This window comes from Aptenodytes forsteri, unplaced genomic scaffold, assembly GCF_000699145.1.
Source record: "Aptenodytes forsteri isolate BGI_AS27 unplaced genomic scaffold, ASM69914v1 Scaffold47, whole genome shotgun sequence".
NCBI classification, from domain to species: Eukaryota; Metazoa; Chordata; class Aves; order Sphenisciformes; family Spheniscidae; genus Aptenodytes; species Aptenodytes forsteri.
In genome coordinates this window covers 3,179,517-3,185,986 of record NW_008794731.1, presented here as the reverse complement: position 1 = coordinate 3,185,986, position 6,470 = coordinate 3,179,517, and positions in this window count along the sequence as shown.

Genomic DNA, 6,470 nt, shown 5'->3' with positions numbered 1-6,470 from the left:
TGTTAGTCCCGCATCAGGATCCCTGTGTACTGAGTACCGTGTAAACACAGAGAAAGCATGTGTGGTCTTTGCATATTTTATTAATACATAATTTAGAATCACTTTAACTTTTTAAGGAGTTAGTGGAATGATTTGTTGCAAATAAATTATCCAGTAAAATAGCCTTTTTCCTTTAATTGCTTTTGTTTGTATATACACATGCAGATAAATACATATAGGCATAGCTGCTAAATGTGTTTGTTATTTCTCTAGGCAAATTATGCTATCAACTGTTTTTAGAACTGCTCTGTTTGCAGTTGGTGGAAGGATGGGATTAAATGCAAAAGAAAAGAGGAGCTCCACTGTCACTGACTTTCAACACTGACTTGCCCATTATGCTTTCAAAACCTTTCCCTTTTTCCATTCTACTATTGCTTCCGTAATCCGTTGCTTAAAGCTTCTGCCTGAATTACAGTTTTGGTTTTTTGTGGGTTTTTTTTTCAGGTGAATAATAAATTATGAATAATGGGTAATCAGTTCTTGGTAAGGAAAATTTATGGAGTTAATGATGAAAATGTTTGGACTTTGAGGAAAGTCAAAGTAATGTTGGCCTCATCTAAAATAGTAAGATTATTTGGTACAACAATGTGCTCATGAATAATTTTTGCAATTATGTAACTTCCTTTTTTATTTCTATTGTTATAAGTGGAATAATATTTTGATTAATATTATAAGTATGTTAGTAAACTGTATGAATGACAATCATTTAATCATATCCTAGAATAACAATTAAGTTCTCAGACTTCAGTCTTCTGCCACACTGCACAAGGATGACATGAAAATACATACTTTTGATCTTATAAACAGCTGGTTTTTTCCTTAGTCAAGATAACAGAACTTAGTTGCATAAAATACAGTTTTCAACTTTGTCATAGTCATGACACCAAAAGGTATAATAATGCTTCCAAGAAACAAAATGAGAACTAAAGCATTCTCTTAACCAATTTTAAAACTTGATGAAAGGTAGACAATACGTACTGGAACTTGACAAATAAAGCCAGATGTTTGTGTATTGAAAGGTACCTATATACAATAAAGGTATTTACCCCTACAGTAATTATAGAAAGAAGTAAACCTGGAAAGATGACTTGTTAATTTATTTTCTAGAAAATGTTCTGTTAAAAATAAGACTTTTTTTTAAACTTGTGGGCAATGTGCTTATATAAAAAAGTACCTTAGCTTCTCACTCCAATTTTGATTTCAGGTTCTTTATCTATGTACCTGTGCACCCTCTCTTCTTGTTATTACGGAGTACTTTAAATATATATTTCACTATAAAATTACGCAGTCACTTTCTGACTGTTTTTTAGGAGCAGATTTGCTGGGAGAGGGAGGGCTATATGGGAATTCCCATCTGCGGTTAGAATTGCTCTATGCAGCTGATGTTTTGATTTATTTGAGTGACAACTAGCTTGCTATCTCCCTTACTAAAAGCATATCTTCAGGATTACACAGTCTTGACAGACTTCAGTGAGAAATTACCACAATGCTCACTCTACTTCATAAACACCTACCTAGACTGGTCTTCAAATTTGTATTTGTAACATAGTCACTCTTTCAGAAAGGGTAACCGCTCTACTTAAACACAGCGTAGTAGGCTTTCCTTTTTTACTCAGGGTACAGCCATGGAAAAGCCTTAGTCTGTTGTGCAGTTGTGCTGATAAATTATTTAATGGTGGAAAGGAGTTGGCTACTTGAGCTTTCTTATTCACCCAAGCTGAAATACCAAACTGGGTGAATTTGTATGTAAGGCCATATAAACTGAACTACTTATATAAAACCCCCTGTTTTTCCTAATGCTTGTCACCAAACTATGGACTCCCTGATCTCTGCCAAATATTTATGCTTGTTTCTGCTGGTATAGATGTTCCAATATCTGTCTGTTCTGCAAATCCGTAGCCCTTGTGGGGGCTGGGGGTGAAGTTGTTAACAACTTGGCAAATGTGAAATTACACAGAGTACTACTCTATGCTAGAAATATTAGAGGACGTGATGATACTTTAATCAATAAAGACTGAATGCAGACGTGAGCAAAGACTCATAGAAGAGGGACTATTTTTCAAAATGTATTTCTAATTATACATATCATAGGAAAGGTCTTTTGATAATCGACTTGCATATAGTTGTATGGACAGTGCTTACTCCTGCTTTAAGGAGAAGAATGTACTGCCACAATGAAGCAGAATGAAAGATGCTTTTCTAAAATACAGTATAGGCTGTCTGTTAATGAATTCACTCTCTTTCATTTTGGTAATACAAATGTTTAAATACCAACCCCCACTATCTTAAGTGATTGAGAAGCTCCAAAAAGAGCAACAGAAAGCCAAAGTACTCACTCATATGTCAGGAGAAACCTAAAACTCTTATTTTCAGGAGTACATCAGAGAGAGTATAGTAAAACATGAGACCGTGGCTTTGTGAGATGTCACCTATATGCTAGTTTAACACTTTTAGACAAAAAGTGGATTTAATTGAAAACTGTCTTCCTAATTTTTCTGAGAAGACTATTATTATGGTAGAATTAATATTAAATTGTTCTAGTTATAAATTATTTCTTCTGTTCTGCAGTTTAAAAATTGCCAGACTGTTTTCTATCTTTTTTTTTTTAAATGTCCCTTACTAGCAGGTGTATGTGATGAATGCTAAAATTTACTTTGGGGTGAACCCATCTAGCCAGTCATTTCCAAGAACAGTTATTATCATGTTGTTTTTATTGAAAACATATTAAAACTCAAATAGTTCAAAAGCATAAACAGGCACAAAGCAAAGCCTATTATGGTACTGTTTACCAACAGATTTATAATTACAAAATAAATTAAGCATGAAATGGAACACTTTTCATTTTCTGCCATAATAGCATGAAATATTTGATGTTTCTTTACAGATTATTCTGGAAAAGCTTTGAAAGTGAATAATTCTGAAGGTTGTCATGGTATTTTAACAGAACTTAAAACATATCTCCTTTAAAACACCCATGTCCTTTTTCCCACAGATAATCAGAATGCCCAAGGAAGGGAGAGAGGCTATTCCAGAACCCAGTCCTCCAATCAGAATAATTAGAATGCATAAAATAATTAACTTCATAAGAAATATGGAATGCCAGTCTTTTCTCTCTCATAAATACCTTTATTTAATACTGCAATACAAAATTATGGAATACCTTAAACAGTGTAAGAGTTGCACGCTTTTTGAATGTGCAGGCCATGTCTGAATGCCTCTAGTCCTATGTACCTACAACTCCCACAAAGAAGTTCAGATTTTTCTCAGTTCATCTGTCTGTCTTTACATAGGCAATACTGCCCGTGCAGAATATATCATAGGAGATTCCTGTTTCGTTCATCAGTGCTCTTAAATGAAATTTGTTAGTATGCATGAAAAATATCAACAGATTTTAAATTTGGGAACTGGATATTCCTTTGAAAAGCAGTGTAACAACAAATATAAGACCCCTGCTGTATCTGTATTAATGATAATATCTAGTGTTTGGATACGGCTTTCTAGTAACAGATCTCAAAGTACTTTAAAACAGACAAAAATCTATACCTTGGGTATCTTTTGATTTGGGCTGGGGTTTTGGGGGTTTGATTTGTTTTGGGTGTTGTTTGGTGTTTTGTTTTGGTTTGCTTTTTTTTTTCACATGAAGCAATTTATGTCCAATCCCCCTGCAATTGTTATGCTGCTTGACTTTTGGGCTCTGTGTCATGAACCGTTCTGTCTTTCTGTGCAGTAACAAAAGATATGCAAACCTAATTTTGAGTGATATGCATAATTTGTACGTATATGAACTCTGCCTTTTCCTATCTTTTATGACCTTTCCATGCGAACCTGAACTTGAACTACAGTGTTTGGTGGAAGTCAAACTAAGGGAGAAATACGTATTTGTCCATAGTAGTATGCAGAACGTTAGAAGTTTCGAAGGTGAAAAAGGATGTGTTTAAATTTGGTCAAAATATTGATAATTATAAGTTTGATCTGTCCTATTAGGAGTGGAGCAAAGGAATTGGAAGAGACATACATGTGCACACACAGGCATTCAGATGCACAGAAATATTGGCACTGCTGCTTATTACCGCATGAAGTAAACCCAACAGGCTGGAGAGAAAGAACCCTTACCCCTCAAAGCAACTTTTGCAGGGAAACCTACCTAGCTGCGAAAGGGCTCAGAAATGTTCCATACAACTTGACTTTACAACAGAGTTGCATTTTTCCCTTTTCCCCTAAGTATATGCCTTTGAGAAATTATTTGGATCATTCAGATCATACTCAAGTAAAGAGAAATTTCCCCTTCTTCCATGTTGCTTTGGATTAGGCCTCTCGGATCTGATTTGTCTTTATATTACTAGTCTGCATCAAATATTTCCAAAGCTTGTCTCACTCTCTTTATACTGCTTTGTTTGAAGGTGATGTTACTGAGTCTTTCCACAGTAATTATGACCAGACTCAAAAAGTGCTGTAGCTTGATAAAAACAGTCTATAGAGGCCACACCTGGACATTGAAACCTTGCATACAAGCCAAACGTACTGTATGAAGAAAATCGTTCCTAGTTGTCTCGTTTCTCAGCATCCTCATCAGCACCACATATTGCATTCCTTCCCTTCAACAGTTTGCTTTATTTTTGTCTTTTACGCCTTTGTGTTTGAAGAGGACGTTTAATAAACATCCTTTCCAAAGCTGATCCTAGGCAGTTGATCCTTAAGGATTTGGTTTGTAGGATAGGTTTAAAAAAACCCCACACCAGCAGTTTGAGCCTTCTGTTGAAGGGAAGGTATGACCTTTCCAGTCTCTCAGGCTATAGAACACCTTCAGAAAGCTGCCTCTTCAGGTATAACAAACAATTTTCCTGTGTTCACGGCTATTGTCTGTATTGTTCATCCCCATAAACAGCAGATATCTTCACTTAACACTTATGTAGTGTAAATAACTGCTGTATACATCCAACAGTAGCCAATATCAGTAGCTGACTGCAGTCAGAAGCTTTCTGAAGGCCAAATTCCTGTCTTCCCAAATGGAGGATGATCTCCGCACCCTTGTGTTCCACACACGGCTCTTAGCGGCAGGGTCATTTATGTAATTAATGCCTGAGCTGATCTCAAAGAATAGACTGCAGGAAAGGCAAAGATCTCAGCATGAGTTTTGTATTTGTAAATAGCTTACCTATGTGCTGTAATCTAAAGAACTTCTTTCTCCTCATTTTTCAACAAATTTAGCACATGTTTCACACAGAGGAAGTCTGGCTATTTTCCCTGTTTCTGACATCTCCTGATTTTTCACTCTCCAACACTCATTCCAATTCAGGAAGATAATGAATATTCAAGAATTCATCTCCTGCTAAACAGTAGGATTTTAAGAGCCTAAACTGCAGTTGTTTTTTTCAACAGAGCCAAATTTGCATTAAATGTCCTCAGATTCCTTAAAAAGGAATCTTTTCTAAAAGTTGGGCTACACCACATGAGGGTCTTGCTCAGCCTTTACTCATTCTGTCTTCTGGCAAACGCTTTACTTGTTCGATGGTATTTTTGCCTGTATAAGAGTCTAAGCATTTGCCTTCGGAACTGGTGGAAATTTTCAAATACAAGGCTTCCAACAGTGGCCAGTGATACCAGCATCCCTGAGCTCAGCGTGAGGCATTGAAGCAGACTGCCTTTGTGCTTTCTTCTGTGCTGCTCTTGTGCTTGACAAAGACTCCTTGTAAATAACCAGAAAGGTGCATTCCTCTCCTCCTCTGCTGTCCTTCAGATTCTCCTTTGCTACACAAAATTTAACAATAGCAAGGCTTGCTGCAGTGCTGAGCCTCCTGCCCTTGCTAATGCTGTGGTTTTGTTTCCTTGGACTCTAGTGTTCATTTGTATCCATCTTTTTTTTTTTCCTGTTTTGTACTTTGAGTGCAAGATCCTTGGCCTGGGAGTCTCTTTGTTCTGTATTTGCATGGCACCTGGCACAATGGGGCCCAGATCCATTACAGCATTGTGATAACTCAGATAGTAATAGCCAGCCTGTAGAGTTTAAAATGGCTATTGTAAGAGCTCTGTCTTTGTTTTCTTTCTTGGAGGCTCTGGGATTTAGGTATGTAGTTATCAGGGCTATTTAGGTTGGCCTGGCCAGTCTTTGGAGCTTAGTAACTTTTTCTTTTGTTAAAAGTAGGTTTACTGTGAGGATTCATTCCCATACACTGTCTCCCACAGCGATAGAACAGAAGGTTGCAAATCAAGCAGATTTTAGTGTAAATTATTCAGATTATTTCTCTTCATTGAGTAAGATTCCCTGCAGATTATGACTGCCCAATGAGCTACTCCTGATTACTTCTTGATGTCCAAAACTATATGTAGTTCATATATATTATATATGTTCCTTTAAAAACAAATTAAAAAGAAATGTTTGACTTTGGTCCTTTCTCTCAAGAAAGGTGCATTGAAGGAATGATTAGCATGCA